The sequence below is a fragment of the Dromiciops gliroides genome, chromosome 2 (assembly GCF_019393635.1).
Source record: "Dromiciops gliroides isolate mDroGli1 chromosome 2, mDroGli1.pri, whole genome shotgun sequence".
Taxonomy (NCBI): Eukaryota; Metazoa; Chordata; class Mammalia; order Microbiotheria; family Microbiotheriidae; genus Dromiciops; species Dromiciops gliroides.
In genome coordinates, this window is record NC_057862.1 from 700,575,312 (window position 1) to 700,594,697 (window position 19,386).

General features: G+C 46.9%; 1 protein-coding gene across 2 annotated transcripts in view; it reads left to right on the top strand.

Annotated features, from left to right (window-relative positions):
* Positions 1 to 19,386, top strand: part of KLHL29 (kelch like family member 29) — a 183,122-nt gene that overhangs the window by 41,807 nt on the left and 121,929 nt on the right. Inside the window, exon 1 of one of the 2 annotated variants that reach the window (XM_043987625.1) lies at positions 10,914 to 11,014. The exons of the other annotated variant lie outside the window; for it this stretch is intronic. The gene's annotated coding sequence lies outside the window, so the exon portion shown is untranslated. Of the gene's footprint in view, positions 1 to 10,913; positions 11,015 to 19,386 lie in introns of those variants that run through there. 2 annotated transcript variants of the gene reach the window in all.

The following is a 19,386-nucleotide window of genomic DNA, read 5'->3' on the forward strand; positions in this document are numbered from 1 at the left end:
AGCACTTGGGCACATTAGCACCCACGATCACCAAGGAATGAGAAGCTGGGAGAGACCCTGGGAGCTGGGGCCTAGAGAGGAAGGGGGATTGCCCCAGGGCACCAAGTAAGAAGTTGCAGGATCAAGGTTCCAATCCAGGTCTTCTGACTCCAATGAGCCCAGTCCTTCCTTGGACAGCACACTACACTGGGATCACTGTCCCGCACCCAAGACAGCCTCACAGGAGCTGGTAGGCAGGCCGTTAAACCTATGCCCTAAATGCCTGTCACGAATCCTTCCCCTTCCTTAGCCAGAGGAGTGTGAGCCAGACACATGGGGAGCAGGAAGAACCAGAAAAGCCTTGATCTCAGAGGTGACGGGCCTGCCCTCAGCACGCACCCAGAAGAGCCAGACCGGTGGGCAGGAGGGAGAAACGGGATGGCTTCCTAGCTCCTCCCAAGGCTGATCACCATGAAGATTTGTCCTTGGTGGGGAAGCAACCTTTCAGAGCATCATGTCCCCTGTTTTTAGGCAGAAGTATAGACACACATTCCGGAGACAGACAGAAGTGGCCTAGGAGCTATCTACTCTATAGTCTATGGAGCTCATGAATTGAGATGGACAATTGGGAGCTGAGTGTGTGTGTGTGTGTGTGTGTGTGTGTGTGTGTGTGTGTGTGTGTGTGTGTGTGCTGGGAAGGACAGGTGGTCCCAGAAGTCTCTATCATAGGAGTAGTGTGAGGGTAGGAGATTCGGAACAGATCAGTCTGTTAGTAGATTGTTTGGGTGGGTGGATGGATGGAAGGGAGGGAAAGAGGTAAAAGAATGAATAAAATGGATTTAGGACTTACTATATGCAAAGCTCTGGACATGGTGCTGGGAATACAAATATAAAAACAAACCTCAAAGAACTCACATTCTCTGGGAGCTGGTGGCTCAGTGGGTAGAGCATTATGCCTGAAGTCAGGAAGACCTGAGTTCGAATATGGCCTCAGGTACTTACAAGCTGTATGACCTTGGACAAGTCACCACCTGCTTGCCTCAGTGTTCTCATCTGTAAAATGAGGACAATAATAGCGCCTCCCTCCCAGAGTTGTTTGTGAGGATCACAATGAGACAGTTTTAGTAAAGTGCCTGGCACAAAGTAGGTACTATGCGTTGTTTGTCCTTCATTCCCAAAGAGGACATTGGGTGATGTCATGACTTGCACTGAATTGGATTGAAGTGAGGGAGGGCTGGGCAAGGTCACCAGCCTCACTCTCTCCTCCAGAACCATCTGGGTCCAGTGGCAAGATATATGTCAGGACAACTGGAGATGGCCCCGGAATATTTGGGGCAATTGGGGTTAAGTGACTTACCCAGGGTCACACAGCTAGTAAGTGTCTGAGGTGAGATTTGAACTCGGGTCCTCCCAACTTCAGGGCCAGTGCTCTATCCACTGAACCACCTAGCTGCCCCAGGTTATATATAAATGTTAGTCATCATCATTATTGTTGTCAGTAGTAATAGTATTAATAGAGGGAGACCACACACACCGGATGACAAAAGACCTCGGTTTCTTGTCTCGGGTGAGCAGGTGGTAGGTGACGGTAAATCGTCTTCTTCCCCTGTTGTTCTGTTGTGATTCCAGGACCCACATTCCGTCCGTGGGCCCTTGCTGCATTGTGGCATGCCTCTGACCACACTGCTGAACCTTTTGGACTCAGGCTTTTCGACTATGAAATGGGAAGACCCTTCTCTCTAAACAGGCTGAGTTCAGGAGTCTTGATGTGTCTGTAGAAACTGCAGTATTGGATCTTAGCATGCTGTTTCCTCGTTAAGTGTCTGATGATAACTTCCAGTCCCACACTCAGCACACACCTCCCTCCTTGTCCTCTGCCACCCCAGGTCTCCAACCTGAACAAGAAATGGGGGAAGCTGCTGCTTCTCCTCACCTGTGTGTGCTCCCAATTGGAGCCACCGAGTTCCATTGTGTGTGAGTTGGCAATTAGTGCAGTACGAATCGGCAGGTGCCTGCATTGTGGGGTGGGTTGTGTCTCTTACTGTTCCTGTAAAGCTGTGTGTATTATTTATAGAGCTGTCTCTACCCAGAAGACTCTTGCAGCAGGCAAGAAGTTTGCATTCAATAAAGTCTCTCGGGCTGGGCAGAGAGCTTTCCACAGAGGAAGGAGAAAAGTTCTCTCAAGCTAGAGGCGACTTGCCCAGAATTTCTGCCTTTACAGCACTCGGGCTTGAGCAATCCCTTCTCCAGGGAGTCGGCGCTCTCTAAGGGTCGGTCCCTCCAGCTCTGATGGTCACAGGGGCCTGATTCTGGTCATGGCTCCTGATCACTCATGCTGGGCCGGGTTGGTGGGTGATGAGGACATGCTTGTCCACCACACTTCTGCATCAAGATTCGAACTCGTTTCATGGGTCATTCCTGTACCCCGTCTTGTAGTTGATAGCACTTTCTGTCAGCAAAGGATGATGCAGATTTTCTCCCAGGAGGTGCATTTTTCCTCTAATGGGTAAGCCTGGGTCTGTTTTCCAAGTGAAAGTTTCCCTTTCGCCAGTGTGGAGGCAGCTTTTCTCCAAGGGCAGTGAGGGGCAGCAGAGCCCATGCCCATTGGCATCCTGTTCAAAACCAGGAGGATTTCCCACAGGGCTCAGGAGAGGAAGGAGCACAGGTGTATGGGGAATGCGGGGCATTCACACCAGCGTTTTTCTTCCTCCTCAGAGAGGTCTCTTTGAGAAGCTGCAAAACTCCATTCTTGGGAGTTTCCCACCCCTTCTGACCAGACTCTCCTGGGAGAATTTGCATCCAGGGAATCCCCCCTGCCCTTCCTCTGGCCCTCTTCAAACCTGTCTCCTTCACAAATTGTGTCTGGTGTTCCTTGCCATCATCTCCGTCCTGGTAACCGAGTCCTCCTCCATCGCAATCGAGCAACCTCAACTCGGATCCAGAAGAGTCTCCTCTCCCTGCCCCTCCCCCTGCTGGGTGGACTCCTCTCCTCAAAGGAGAGAATTCTCATTCAGGAAATGCTGACCATGACCGGCATTTAGCCTGACGGTAACTGGACAAAAGCGTCGAGGTCGGCGTGGGTAGGCAGGAGGGCAGTGCGGTGCACTGGTGATTGTGGCCCGTGCCTGCACGGAGCTTGTGGGAATTCTTGGTGAGGGCAGCCCCCAATAGAGCAGCTGTTCACAACGCTCTCCTCTGTGCGCTTCAATCCCACTCTGCAAGCCCTGAGTCTGCACCCACCCTGCGCCAGGGATGGAGGTGGCTGGTGGCCGTGCAAAACCGAGGTTGGCAGGAGCCTTGCCCTCGGGGGGTTATGGGGAGGAGAGGTAGCTCCAGGGAACCGTGTGGGCTCAGACAAATAAATGCAAAGTGAATAAGTAGCTTTTAAGGGAAGAACGCCGATGCCCTGGGGAATCAGGGGAGGGGTCCGGGAGGTAACGGTGCTTGAGCTGAATTTTGAAGGAGTCTTGGGCTTCTTCGAGGGCAGTCCCGGTGCAAGGGACTGAGAAAAGCCAATCTGAGCTCAGGGGAGCCAGGCAGCCGGGACCCAGCTGAGAAGGCCGTGAAGGCAGAGAGCGCAGCATGGTGGGACTGGCCTTCTATCCCAGAAGGACTAGGAAGCTTTGGAGGCAGGGAGGCTGACTAGGAGGCTACTGCAGGAGGAACTAACCCAGGATGGAGACCTCACTCGGCTTCCCTTTCTCCAGCCTCGCTTCTTAAACTGTGGGTCACCATCCCACATGGGGCTGTGTAACTCAATGGGGTCACAGTCCAAAGTGATGTGCACCTCTTTTCTATCCCTATATCCCCGGGGTCACGTAAGGCCGTCCTCGGTGACAAGGGGTCACAAGAGGGAAAAGTGGAAGAAGCCCTGACCTGGAGCAGCCTTCCTTCCATCTCTGAGCTTCTGGGCTAACCGGAGGTGAGCAGGTTCCAGCCCAGGTGAATGGGATCATCCCTAAAGGCAGCTGATGGATGAAAGCCCTCTGGCTGACCCCAGCATGCCTTTCATGGGAGCCAGAGAGGAGAGGAGGACATCTGGGAAACACGAGGACCAGCTAGGAAGGGCCTGATGAGGGAAGAGGAGCGGGGTCATGCCAGCCTCAGGGAGGAGGAGTGGAAGGGCAGGGGAGCCTCACTCACTAGCTGGGAATTTCAGGGCTTTCTTCTGTGTGCCATCACCTAGGGAGAATCAAAGATCTGTCGTGCAGGAGGCGGCTAAGTGGCGCAGTGAATAAAGCACCGGCCCTGGATTCAGGAGTACCTGAGTTCAAATCTGGCCTCAGACACTTGACACTTACCAGCTGTGTGACCCTGGGCAAGTCACTTAATCTCCATTGCCCCAACAACAACAACAAAAAAAATCTGTCGTGCAAGCAAGGCAAGGGAGCTTGCTTGTCTGTGAACTGGGGATGGTGACCCCCACACTTCTTCCCCTCGGGCTTGAGAAACAGACACGCGTGCGCGCGCACACACACACACACACACACACACACACGGGCACACACATGCACATGAGCATACACACAGGCACACACATGCACATGCACACACGTGCACACACACAGCACTGAAGGCTGGCAGAGTGCCTGGCCAGTATAGAGACATCCAAACCAGGTACTGACACCCTTAGGCACCTTAAGAAGAAGCCTGCCCGGCTGTGCTAAGAGGAGAAGCAGCCGCAGGGCAGGATTTCCAGGAGCTGCCAGAGACAAAAGCAGAGCTCTCCATTAGAACCAAATCTGGTTTGTTGTTTGGAGCGGTGTGGGGTGATGGTCTGTTTTGGATGTGAATCATGCAAGTGCTTTGTGAGGCTTTCTCAACCAGATGCCTGCGGAGGACACCGTCAGACCCTTAGAAGAGGGAGTCCAACAAACCCTGCCAGTGTTGGCTGTGGGCACACTCCTGGGCCAGGTGCTGCCATTGGAGATGCCAGGCCGGACTGACTGCTGAGGACACAAAGGGGAGAGGACCTTCTCATCTGAACTGCCTGCTTAGCTAGAAGTCAGCCAGGCCCCCTTGGCCAAATGTTTTTTCTAAAATGTTGAGGTTTTGCTGAGACCTCTGACATAGCTTGTCCCAACCTAAGCTTCTTGCCTTCTGCCCAGCCATCTCCCTCCTCCCACAGAACCAGGCCTCCTCCAGGCTTCTCCAACTCTGTGGAGACCATCACCGCCCTTCCAGCCACTCAGTTGGGTGTCCTTCCTTTTTTAACATCAGTTTTTTTTTCTTTTTTTTAGTGAGGCAATTGGCTTTAAGCGACTTGCCCAGGGTCACACAGCTAGTAAGTGTTATGTGTCTGAGGCCGGATATGAACTCAGGTCTTCCTGACTCCAGGGCCGGTGCTCTATCCACTGCACCACCTAGCCGCCCTAGTGTCCTTCCCTTTTGATAAATTCCTATCACCATCTCCTTTTGATGTCATGTCTGTTCCCCATTTCACCAGAGTCCCAGGATGCATCAGCTTTGGCTGAGTGGAACTGAAATGGATGAGCCCCCACCCCTACTCCGTCCTGCCTCCACTGTGCTCTGTCAGGGCAGTGAGCCCTGGGTGGGCCCAGGATGGAATTTTTTCCTAAAGAAGCCCCTGCTTGGCTTCTCATGACCTCCTGTCATTTTGACTTCTTGTCCCGGTTCCAAGGAGAGACACAGGATGGAGCTGGCCTCGCTGAGAACCCTGGGGCCTCAGGCTTGTCAGCAGAGACATGGCCCCCACGGGAGAAGGTGAGGGAGCAGAGCAGCGGTTCCCTGTGGTGTGCAGAGCTGTCAGGAATGGCGCGTCAAAGGGAGAAGTGGCCTATGGAGGTGACTGTGTCTGATGCAGCTTAATAATAAGCTGTCATCAAGCAGGCTGAATCCCATATCCCGGCAGAAAATCCTCAGGCCCTGAGACAAGGGTCGACCTGGCCTCGGCCAGGAGGCAGGGAGGGGAGACAGGACAGGCGGCTGTGAGTCACAGGCAGAACGCTTGTCTGGGAGGAGGAGCCCGAGGGCCGAGCCGTGCCTTTCCTGCTGACTGTCAGCGGGGTGGAATGGAAATAGAAGTGCCAGTGTTCCCATTAGCTTCCACAGCGCAGGGCTTCGGCTGCAAGCCCAGCTTCCAAAAAGGACTGGCTGCCGAGGGCTGCTAGTGCCCAGTGAGTGAGAACAACCAGCAGGTCTTCTCCTCTTCCAGGTAAAGGGAAGCGTCCAGGTAGAGCTGGAGCTGGTGGCCACAGCGGCTCCCACCTTGGCCTGGGGACGCTCAGCAGCACCCTCTTTGTTTTCCTCTTTAAAAACTGCTGGGCTCCAGATGCCTCCTCCCAGGAGCTGTTGGTGCAGCCGATGGATAAACCTTCTGTGAACAGTTCTTTTTTCTTTGTCAAAATGTTGGCTAGGTCTCTGTGAACTCGGGGTGGTTGTTATTGATGGCTGCTCCGGTGCTCTCTCCCCTTCCTTTAAAGAGCAAGGATCATCGTAGCAGTATTTCTCTGAACAGACCGCCTCCGAGAGGAGGGGGTCCTGGGTGTCGGCCCAGAACATCACCACCTCCATGCTGAGTTTGTTTTGAAGCAAACCAACCAAAGTTCTCTGGGCCCGGTTGATTTGAGCAGTGCTGTTTATTTGGCTCCCGAAGGTGCAGGCACTCTCTCCATGGCTGTCATAACTGAGGACTAGAGTGTTCCACACCAGCCAGGGCTGTGACACAAAGAGATGCCAGCTCTCTGATCCTGGGCAGACCACACAACCAACCAGTTCATTGGTGCCTCTGCTCAGGAGCTCACTCCTAGAAAAGCTGATGCTACCTCTTACCATGCTCCTTCTGGGAAGCATCGACTGTTGCCGACATCTCTTCTGCCTCCCTTTTTTTTTTTTTAAGTGAGGCAATTGGGGTTAAGTGACTTGCCCAAGGTCACACAGCTAGTAAGTGTTAAGTGTCTGAGGCTGGATTTGAACTCAGGTACTCCTGACTCCAGGGCCGGTGCTCTATCCTCTTTGCCACCTAGCTGCCCCCTGCCTCCCTTTGATTCTGTCTGTGGTGGAGAGTTGGTGAGAGGCTGGGCCTCAGAAGTCAGCATCTACCTTCTGAGAGTCCCTCCCACCCCACCAGAGGAGGCCAGAGGCCTCCCCCATACGCAAGGAGGCTGTTCAGAGCCAGAATTCATGTGGTCCATCCAATTCATCTTTGAAAATTAAGCTGCCTCCCCATGCAGGGAAGGTGGAGGTAGGGCTGACGGAGCCCGGTTCCTTGGCCAAGAGCAGCTGCTTGGGTCTGACCCCATACTCTGTAGTATATTTCCCTCCATTCTCCTGGTACCTGGCTCTGGGCCTTCCTTCCATAGTGAGGGCCAATAAGAGAAACAGGAAATCAATGCTACTGCAAGGAGGGGGAAGTTGTGTTCTTAGGGTGGTCAGGGAAACTTCCCAGAAGGGGAGGGACTAGCCTGAGGCCTAGACAAAAGACCAGACCTGAGAGAGAAGGGGAAACACTTTCAGACAGAATGTAGAAGGACGCTGAGAGTTTCAGGGATCTCTAGCATCAGGTCTGGTCTGACAAGGGATTGTAGATTGGCTGCAAATCCTGAAAAAACAGCTCCTTCATGTCAGAAGGGTTTCAATGCTCCTCTTGGAGATCTTTGTACCAATGTGGGTTTTTTTTAATCTTTTTAAAAAATATTCTATGCTTTTTAAATTTTGAGCTCCAAATTCTCTCTCTTCCTCCCACCCTATCCCGCACCCACTGAGAAGGCAAGCAATATATCAATTACACATGCGAAATCACGCAAAATATATTTCTATATTAGCCATACTGCAACAATTAATTACTAATTAATTAATGACATGAGGAATTAAAAAGTGAGGAAAATTATACACACTTAGAGCTCATCAGTTCTCTCTGGAAGTAGAGAGCATTTTTTCAACAGGTCCTTTTGATCACTTAACCCTGATTGCCCCACCAAAAAAAAAAAAAAAGAGTCCTTTTGAATTGTCTTGCATCACTGTATTGATCAGAGTATCCCAGTCTTTCACAGTTGATCATCATGATAACATTGCTGTTACTGTACACAATGATCTCCTAGTTCTTCTCACTTCATTTTGAATCAGTTCATCTAGTTCTTGTTCTGTTTTTTGGAACCACCCCCTTGTCATTTGTTATAGCCCAGTATTACCTCCATTGAAATCATATGTTACAACTTATTCAGCCATTCCCCAGTAGATGGGCATCCCCTCTATTTCCGATTCTTTGCCACCACAAAGAGAGCTGCTGTAAATAATTCTGTACATGTGGGTCCTTTTCCTTTTCCTTTTTCTTTGATAGTTTTGGGGCATAGACCTTGTAGTGGTATTACTGGATCAAAGGGTAGGCATAGCCCCATAGCCCTTTGGGCATGGTTCCAAATTGTTCTTCAGAATGGTAGGATCAGTTCACAACTCCATCAATAAGTTATTAGTGTACCTATTTCCTCATCCCCTCCATGATTTGTCATTTCTGGTAAGTGTGAGGTGGTACCTCAAGAGTTGTTTTAATTTGCATTTCTCTAATCAATAGTGATTTAGTGCCTTTTATATGACTATAGATAATTTTGATTTCTTCTTTCGAAAACTGCCAGTTCATATCTTTTGACCATTTATCATTTGAGAAATGACTTTTACTTTTATAAATTTCACTCAGTTCAATATTCAATATATATTTGAGAAATGAGGCCTTTATCAGGGAAACTTGCTGTAAAATTTTTTATTTTACTTCTCTGTCTATGGTACCTTTTAGCATAATTTAGTTTCACTGATTATCTCTTTTAATTATATATATGGGGGCAGCTAGGTGGTACAGTGGATAAAGTACCGGCCCTGGATTCAGGAGGACCTGAGTTCAAATCCAGCCGCAGACACTTAACACTTACTGTGTGACCCTGGGCAAGTCACTTAACCCCCATTGCCCTGCAAAAAAAAAAAGAAAGAAAGAAAAAGAAAAAAAGAAAGAAAAGAAAGAAAAAATTATATATATGTGTGTATGTATGTATGTGTATATATATATATATATATATATATATATTCTAGAGGCAATTGGGGTTAAGTGACTTGCCCAGGGTCCCACAGCTAGTAAGTGTTAAGTGTCTGAGGCCACATTTGAACTCAGGTTCTCCTGAATCCAGGGCTGGTGCTCTATCTGCTACACCACCTAGCTGCCCCACCAATATATTTTTTTTGAGACAACTTTCTTTAGAATGCCTGCTTTTTTATTTCAAATTCCATTTCTGGCCACTTGGTACCAGAGATGTCCCCCAGAGCCTGACAGTGTTGAGGGTGGAGGAGATGGCATTACTTCAAGAAATATCTATCTGGTTTGTAGCCTTTATCACAGTTCTTAGTTTGGGAATGCTCTGGTCAGGGCTGGGATTGTGTTCATTAGGTGAAGAAGGTATTGGCCAAGTCACATGGATGAGGAGCTCAGCGGGCCAAAAGTGGGGTTCAGCTGATAACTCAGAGCCTTTGACATGCAGTGTTGCCTGGTGGGTACAGTGCTTGACCTGGATCATGCCCCTAATACTTATTAGCTGTATAACCCTGAGCAAGTCATTTAAGTGTTCTGAGCCTCAGTTTCCCCACCTGTAAAGTGGGAATAATGGGGCAGGCCCAGCTCATCTTTGCCTTTTTTCACTCCCACCATCAATAAGGGCCCTGTCCAAAATGTCTCTCCCTACTGTACTGATCAGATTGGGCTCTGGGTATGACATGCCCTTAGGAGACTGGCATTTCCCTGAGGCCAAGAATGAAGTCATATCTAGACAATCATTCTCTCCTAGTACCACCAGCACCCTCAGCCCAACTGTGCATACAGTAGGTGCCTGATTAGTGTACACAGGGTCTGTTTTTCCCCCAGAAGAGCCTGGTGAATAGGAGCCATCCAGTTCCCTCCCTCCCCCTGGCCTGGGGAGGGGGAGGTGTTGGGGGAGGAAGATGCTTCAGCTGCTGCCTGGCTGATGGAGGGGATGCTGCTGGGAAATGGGCTGGATTTTGTCTGGGGGCGGGGAGTCATTTCTTAATCATCCAGGGGACTCTGTCCTGGTAGAACAAGTATCACTGTTCCTGCCATGGTCTGTGTCTCTGTCAGGAGATGCCCCGTTGCTTCGTTGGAGGGAGCTCCCTCCTGTCACATAGCACGCCTTAGCATTAGGGCCTTCCTGGGCTGCCCAGAGCTCCAGAAGGGGGGGGGGGGGTTGGGGGAGGAAAATCAATGGGCAATGATGGATTCTGTTTAAAAGTCGATTGATCCCCAGATGAGGGCGGCTACACGCGTGGGCAGCAGGGGTTGCCATTTCCGCTCATGGGCACTGTTTTTCCATCCGTTACATCGGAGAGGGAAAATCGGTAGAGAGCTGCCTTCCCAGAACGGATCACCTCTCGACGCTGGGGATTGGCTCCATGTTTTTAAGTCACTCATCTCTTGGGGTCCGCTTCTATGCCTCCTCAAGGACTTCTTAGGCCTGTTCTGGAGAGGTAATGATCGGCTTGAATAACGATGGATCCAGGCAATATGGTACCTCTAGACCTGTATGCAGTGTCTGCCTAAACACGTTTTGTCCTCACCCCTCTCTCCACCTCTTCTCCTTCCCCTCCCCATTTATTCACCTCCTGAACATCTCATCTCTTGTCCATCCCTGCTGGAGTCCTCTCATTTGAGGGGGGTATACAGACAGGGGGCTGAGAAGGGAGGAGCATCTCTCCCACTAACAGGCTTGGGAGGCAAGGACAGCTCCCCTCATTCTTCCCCTCAGGGGAAGGCGAGGCTGAGCATGCCAGTGGGTAGAGTCTGGGCCCCCATCTTGGCTCTTCTTCTGACTGTGGGACCAGGAGCTGAGGGCCTTCCTGTCATGGCTGGTTCCCCAACCACCCCCGATTCAAATGGGGGAAGTCGATGGTGTCTGATCCCTCATCTGCCTTCTCTCTCCCAGACTGGCTTCTCAGAGGTTCTCGCCTGAGGTGAGCGCTGGCTGCTGGACTAAGAAGCAGTTTCCTGGACGCTGATCTCGAGTTTGTAGACACAAACCCAGCGGTAAGTCATTCCTGTTTAAGGAGCTCTGTTTGCTCGATGAGTCAGCGGGTATGAAGCTCTCTGTCTGCAAGAGGCTCTTCCTGGCCACCGGCCTTGAACAGAGATCATCCGCCTCCCAGGGGCCAGGGGACGAGCCGTGCTCTCACTCGAACGTCATTCGTCCTTCGTCATCCCCATCATAGATCCTTCCCTAAGCCAGACTAGAGGGTGACAGGCACATACATGCATATCCAGGCACACACATACCTGTGCATGCAACAGCATATGTTTGCACACATGCATGCACATCCATGTGCACACATGCATGCACACTCACGCACGTATGCACACACACATACACACATGCACACACTCTCGACCATCTCTGCACCTTAGAGCAGATGGGGCTGTCTTATCCAACACGTGCCACCAGAGGAAACAACTTCTCCAGGACAGCCGTTCTTCTCCGGGAGGTTTTAACCGAATCCTAAGAATTGGTTTCTGGCTAAGGCTAGAATAAACCTCCTGGTTCTAAGGCAGGCTGGGGGCCAAGGAGAGCTTGATTTTATTTAACGACGTTCATGATTCCAAAGTAAGGATGCCCTGGTGGAACTGGCTCCTCTCTGTCTCCCTAGACTCTCCCCTCATGGGGGCACAAATAAACAATCAACCAGAGCTCAGCCTTCAGCCACAAACTTCATGACCTGGATGATTTACGTTTGGGTGAAAAAAGGGTGAAGAGGCATTTGGGGATAACGCCACCATACAAAACAATCCCCTTGTTCCTGGTGCCTTTGAAATCCCTCTGGGTGTTGGTGAAGTTTGGATAAGCCTGTGTCAGAGTGACACCCAGGGCAGGGGGTATAGGGCCAGTCTCTGCCATCTGCCATCCTCCCTCTCCCCTCAGTGGAAGGCAGAGGGCACCTCCAGTAAGCTGTCCATAGTAACAGATCGGACAGCCATGGCCAGGTGACTTGGCTGGATGCAGCTCCCCCTCCACAGGCATCTGTGGCTCCCCACTCTCTCAATTACCATAGGCTTACCTTCAGGTGCACACTCTGCAACCCTCCAAAAGGGCTTCCTTCTTGCCCCTTGCTGCTCCCCCTCTGAGGGGTAGAAGAGGGTCCCTCACTTCCCAATATACCTTGGTTCCTCCCAAGGACCCTACATCCCCAAAGCCCTGAGATGGGCATCGTGGAAGACGTCTCTCGGTATGCAAGTAGCTGTGGTTGTCCAATGTTATGTCACTGCAGAAGGTGCTGCCACTCTCCCATCCCTCGTCTAGCACCCAAAAAAGGGCTACATTTGCTGTGTATCCCTTTGTGGGGCCTAGGATTGTGCTTTACTTGTAGTTGGGTCAATGAGGTGTTAAAGAGATGAGGGATAAACAACTTCGTAGAGGAGGCTTCAGATCTGTTTGAATGATCAGAGAATGGGGTTCATTCATTAAGGGATCAGCAGCAACTTGGGAGGGAGTTCTCCAGTGGGACACCCCAGGGATGTGTGCTTAGCCCCGCCTGTTGATAGTGACAACCGTCTTATCAGTAACCTCCTTGGCCTGATTGTCACATTTGCAGGAAAGATGCTTCTGCCTCAGCCAGCGGCCGAGCTAGGAAGGCAAGGCTTCCGAGCAGAGCCCACGGCCAAAGGGAGGGAGGTGGGGAAGTCGGTATTCCCATGATGGATGTGTGGTCTCCTCTGCTCTGATCCTCAGCTCCGCCTTGGCCCTGGTGCTGTGACTCATCTGCCTCCTCCCCCAGGGCTGTGTCCAGCATCTCCACCAGACAGCTGTCAGCCTTCTCTCTTGCTCCTGACCAGGTCATTTGTGCTCAGGGCACTGCTGGGGTCACATGCATAGCCTCGTGCCTTTCCAGGGCCCTTCAAGAGCTCAGTGCGTGGAACAGGAAGACAGGCTTCAAGACGTGGGGTTGTTTTTAGTAACCTGTTTATTCCTTGTGGTTCTCAATTTGACAAATACCAACAAATGGGAGCATTTTTATATGCGAAGAAGAACAGAAAAAAGGAGTGTGGTTGGAACTGGGAGTTTCCATGATGTAGAATTAATCCAGCTAGGGTAGATCCAGAGCTGCCCCACTCCTCTGTGTTTGCCTCTAACCTCCTTCTGTTTTCCCTGAGGAGTTTTAAATTAATGTCTTAATTTTTAGGCAGTAGATAGATCTCTAGGCCTGGAGTCAAGAAGACCTGAGTTCAAATATCATCTTAGACACTTGCTACCTGTATGACCCTGAGAAAGTCACTTAACCCTCTTTGCCTCAGTATCCCCATCTGTAAAGTGAGCAGCACCTACTTCCCAGGGTAATCGTTGTGAAGCACATAGCACAAAGTCTTGGATATAGTAGGTGCTACATAAATGCTAGCTATTATTAGTTTTATTAACATCACCATCATCATTATTATTATCATGGGACTTGCAGTCAGGAAGATACAAGTTTGGATCTTGCCTCAGACTGTGTAACCCTGAGCAAGTCATTTAGCCACTGTCTGCCTCAGTTTCCTCAACTGTAAAAAAAAGATAGCAATAAAACCCACCACCCAAAGTTGTGAGGATCAAATGAACTACCATCTGCACAGTGCTTTGCAAAACACTGAGTCCCACATAGAAACATCAGTGACAGTCGTTAAGTGCTTCATTGATGTGCTTGTTCTTTATTTTTGTCTTTGCATCATCATCACTGGCCTATCTCTCCGCCCCCACCCCCTCAAAAAAACCTCCCTGTTGTCCAGAAAATCCACACAGTGACCACATTCCAGAAGTCTGTGACTCACTGTGCCCCCAGAGCTGCCTGAGATGGTGATGGGGGCGAAGACTCGCCCATACCATGAACAGCATGTTTAAGCTGTTCCTGGCTGTTTGGCTTTCCAATGTCGTCGTCCCTCCTTCTGCTCCCTTCACTCTGCATTGCTTGGTACATATTTCTCTGAAATCCTCATTTCTTATGACACAGTAATATTGCATTACTTTCACATACTCTAATTTCCTCAGCCCTTCCCCAAAATGACGTCACAGCAATTCCCTTTTGCCCAGTTCTTTGCTACACAAACAGTACTGCTATGAATTATTGTACATGTGGATTCTTCTCATCTCTGATCTCTTTGGGGGTCTAAACCTGGTAGTGGTATCATCAGGCCAAAAGGTAGATAGGCAGCTTATTGTCTTTGGGGTCATAGTTCAAAATGCTTTCCAGAATGACTGGACCAAATCACAGCTCCATCAAGTCAACAAACACTTGTTAAGCATTAATATGTGCCAGACACAGGGCTAAGTGCTGGGAACAATAATAATAACAATAACAACAACAATAATAATATAAGAAGAAGTAGAAGAGGAAGGAGGAGGAGAAAAAAAGAAGGAGGAGAAGAGGAAGAAGGAGGAGGAGGAGAGGAAGAAGAGGAAGGAGGAGGAGGAAGAAGAGGAGAAGAAGAGGAAGAAGGAGGAGGAGGAAGAGGAGGAGAGGAAGAAGAGGAAGGAGGAGGAGGAGGAAGAGGAGGAGAAGAAGAAGAGGGAGGAGGAGGAGGAGGAGAGGAAGAGGAAGGAGGAGGAGGAGGAAGAGGAGGAGAAGAAGAAGAGGGAGGAGGAGGAGGAGGAGAGGAAGAAGAGGAAGGAGGAGGAGGAAGAGGAGAAGAGGAAGAAGAAGGGTTAGGTGGTGGTGCTAGGCCAAGTGTTGGGAATAATAACAATTTTAATAATAAGGCACTGTGATAAGTGCTAGGAATAATAACAACTGGCATTTATATCATGCTTTAAAATTTTGCAAAGCACTTTACAAATAAAGCTTCATCTGATCCTCACTAAGACATGAGAGGGAATGTGCTTTACAGATGAGGAAACTGAGACAGCTAGAGGTTAAGCATCTTTTCCCAGGATCACATAATGGGCAAGTGTCTGAAACTGGATTTGAACTCAGGTCTTCTGACTCCAGGTCCTATATTTTACCCACTGTCTCACCCAGTCATCTGCCTTCAAGAAGCTTATATTCTAATGGTGGAAGAGAGTACCTAAAAGATGCTAAAAGGTAGAGGGAGAGTATGCATGGTGGAGAAGCAAGTCCGGAGAGTCAGGAGGGAAGGAGGGAGCCTAGCTGTCCTGGGCGTCCCGAGAGGAGCTCACCGGTCAGAGTAGGAGATCACAGCGTCGGGGGGAAGAATCCAGAGAGTGGAGAGTGGAGCAGGCAAAGTGAAGGAGTCAGCAAGTTATCGCACTTCTCCTTCCTTGGGACCTCCAGCAATTGTCATTTTCCATTTTTGTCATCTTGGCCAACCTGATTTACACGAGGTGATGCAGTGGGCAGAGCACCATGCCTGGATTCAGAAAGACCCGAGTTCAAAACCAGCCTCAGACTAACTGTGTGACCTTGGGCGAGTCTCTCAACTGTGTTTGCCTGAGTTTCCTTATCTGTAAAATGAACTGGAAAAGGACATGGAAAATCACTCCAGTATCTTTGCAAAGAAAAACCCAAAAAGGGGCGACAAAGAGTCAGACACAACTGAAAAAATGACTGAACAACAGTCCTAATAGATTGACTCTTTGGATTCACAGCCTACTAGACTGATCAGTTTGTTTGCTTTTGGATTTTTTGTTCCTTGGGATCACTAATCAACTTTCCTACATTTTAACCTGTAGCAAATAGTTTTTATAATGACTACTTTGTAGCATAGTTTGAGATCTGGTGTTCAACTTCCTTCCCACACATTCACATCATTTCCCTTGATATTCTTAACCATTTGTTCTTCCAGATGAATTTCATTATTATGTTGACTAGTATGGCACAGAAAAAGCAAATTAATTTAGGCAATATTGTCATTTTGATTATATCTGTAGCACTCAACCATGAGCAATTAATATCTCTTCAATTTCTTGTCTTTATTTCTGCAAAATGCATTTTGCAGTTGTAGTCAGTCATATGATTCCTGAGTCTGACTTTGTAGGTAGATTCCCAAGTATTTTATATATTCTATAATTAATTTCAATGAAAATTCCCTGCTGGGTTTTGTTTGTGATATATAGGCAGGCTGATGATGTGCAGCTTCATTTTACGTTCTATTTCTTTTGCTTGAGTTATTGTTTCAGTTATTTTAGTTGAATCTTCAATGTTCTTTAAATAGACCAAAATATCTTCAGCAATAAGTAATCTTTTTTCCTCTTTACTTATTGCCTCAATTTCTTTTTTTATTTTCCTACTGTGACATCTAGCATTTCTGTAACTATATCAAATAAAAGAGGTAATAATGGACATCCTTGCTTTACCCCTGAACTTACTGGAAAAACCTGTGAGGTTTCTCTATTACATATAATTCTGGATCTTAATTTTAGATAGTACTTTTTTTTTTGAGGCGGGGTTATTTTGTTTTGGTTTTTGGTGAGGCAGTTGGGGTTAAGTGACTTGCCGAGGGTCACACAGCTAGTAGGTATCAAGTGTCTAAGACCGGATCTGAACCCAGGTCCTTCTGACTCCAGGACCAGTACTCTATCCACTGTCCCACCTAGTTGCCCCTATTCCTATACTTTTTTTTAAATTAATAAAGTATTTTTCCCCTTACATGTAAAGATAGTTCTCAACTTTTGTTTATACAAGCTTTCCAATTTCAGATTTTTCTCCCTTCCTCCCCTCCCTCCTACCTCCCCTAGACAGCAGGTAATCTGATATAGGTTATGTGTGTATATATACACATATATATACATATATATACATATATATAAACATTAAACATATTTATACATTAGTCATGTTATAAGAGAAAAATCAGAGCAATGACGACAAACCTCAAAATAGATAAACATCAGCACCAAAAACAAAAGAAATAGTATGGTTCATTCAGCATCTACTTCACAGTTCTTTTTTTTTCCTGGATTTGGAGATCCTCTTCTATCATGAGTTCCCTGGAACTCTTCTGTACCATTGCATTGGTGAGAAGAATATAGTCCATCACAGTAGATCAACACTCAATGTTGATGATACTGTGTACAATGTTCTTCTGGTTCTGCTCATCTCACTCATCATCAACCCACGCAAGACCCTCCAGGTTTCTCTGAACTCCTCCTGCTCATCGTTTCTTACAGCACAATAGTATTCCATTGTATTCCTATACCGCAACTTGTCCAGCCGTTCCCCAATGGATGGGCATCCCCTCAACTTCCAATTCCTTGCCACCACATAAAGAGCAGCTATAAATAATTTTGTACATGTGGGTCCCTTTCCCCTTTCCATGATTTCTTTGGGCAAAAGACCCAAAAGTGGTATTGCTGGGTCAAAGGGTATGCACAGCTTTATTGCCCTTTGGGCATAATTCCAAATTGCTCTCCAGAATGGTTGGATCAGTTTACAACTCCACCAACAAAGAATTAGTGTTCCAGTTTTTCTGCAACTTTTCCAACATTCATTATTTTCCTTTTTTGTAATTTTAGCCAATCTGATAGGTGTCAGGTGGTACCTCAGAGTTGTTTTAACTTGCATCTCTCTAATCATTAGAGATTTAGAACATTTTTTCATATGGGAATAGATAACTTTGGTTTCTTCATTAGAAAACTGCCTGTTCATATCCTTTGACCACTTCTCAATTGGGTAATGACTTGGATTCTTATAAATTTGATTTAGTTCCCTATATATTTTATAAATGAGGCCTTTATCATAAGTACTGGCCATAAAAATAGTTTCCCAGCTTTCTGCCTCCCTTCTAATTTTGGATGCATTGTTTCTGTTTGTACAAAAATTTTTTAATTTAATGTAATCAAAATCATCCATTTTACATTTTATAATATACTCTATCTCTTGTTTGGTCATAAACTGTTTTCCTTTCCAAAGATCTGATAGGTAGACTATTCCTTTCTCTCCTAATTTACCTATGGTATCACCTCTTATGTCTAAATCATGTATCCATTTTGACCTTATTTTAGTATAAGGTGTCAGATGTTGGTCTATGCCTAATTTCTGCCATACTATCTTGCAGTTTTTGTCAAATACTGAGTTCCTATCCCAGAAGCTAGAGTCTTTGGGTTTATCAAACACTACATTACTAGTGTCATTTACTCTACTGCATTTCCTGTGCCTAGCCTATTCCACTGATCCTCACTCTATTTCTTAGCCAGTACCAGATAGTTTTGATGACTGCTGCTTCATAGTAAAGCTCTAGGTTCGGTACCGCTAACCCACCTTCCTGTGAATTTTTTTTCATTATTTCCCTGGATATTCTTTATTTTTTGTTTTTCCAGATGAATTTTGTTATTTTTTTCTAGCTCTATAAAATAATTTTTAGGTAGTCTGATTGGTATGGCACTGAATAAGTAAATTAATTTGGGTAGTATTGTCATTTTTACTATATTAGCTCTGCCTATCCATGAGCAATTGATATCTTTCCAATTATTTAGATCTGATTTGATTTGTGTGAAGAATGTTTGGTAGTTGTGTTCATAGAGTTCCTGGGTTTGTCTTGGCAAGTAGACTCCCAAGTATTTTATATTATCTACTGTTACTTTAAATGGAATTTCTCTTTCTATCTCTTGCTGCTGGACTTTGTTGGTGATGTATAGAAATGCTGATGATTTATGTGGATTTATTTTATATCCTGCTACTTTGCTAAAGTTGTTAATTGTTTCAAGTAATTTTTGAGTTCATTCTCTAGGATTCTTTAAGTATACCATCATATCATCTGCAAAGAGTGATAGTTTTGTTTCCTCCTTGCCTATTCTAATTCCTTTAATTCCTTTTTCTTCTCTGATTGCTAAAGCTAACATTTCTAGGACAATATTAAATAATAGGGGTGATTATGGACATCCCTGTTTCACCCCTGATCTTATTGGGAAGGCCTCTAATTTATCTCCATTGCATATAATACTTGCTGATGTCTTTAGATAGATACTGTTTATTATTTTAAGGAAAGCTCCACCTATTCCTAAACTCTCTAGTGTTTTTATTAGGAATGGGTGCTGTATTTTGTCAAAAGCTTTCTCTGTATCTATTGAGATAATCATATGATTTTGGTTGGTTTTCTTATTGATGTGGTTAATTATGTTAATAGTTTTCCTAATGTTGAACCAGCCCTGCATTCCTGGTATAAATCCCACCTGGTCATAGAGTATTATCCTGGTGATCACTTGCTATAATCTCCTTGCTAATATCTTATTTAAGATTTTAGCATCAATATTCATTAGGGAAATTGGTCTATAATTTTCTTTCTCTGTTTTTGCTTTGCCTGGTTTTGGTATCACCACCATATTTGTGTCATAAAACGAATTTGGTAGAACTCCTTCTTCACCTATTTTTCCAAATAATTTGTATAATATTGGAATTAATTGTTCTTTAAATGTTTGGTAAAATTCACCCTAAAAACCCATCTGGCCCTGGGGATTTTTTCTTAGGGAGTTCATTAATGGCTTG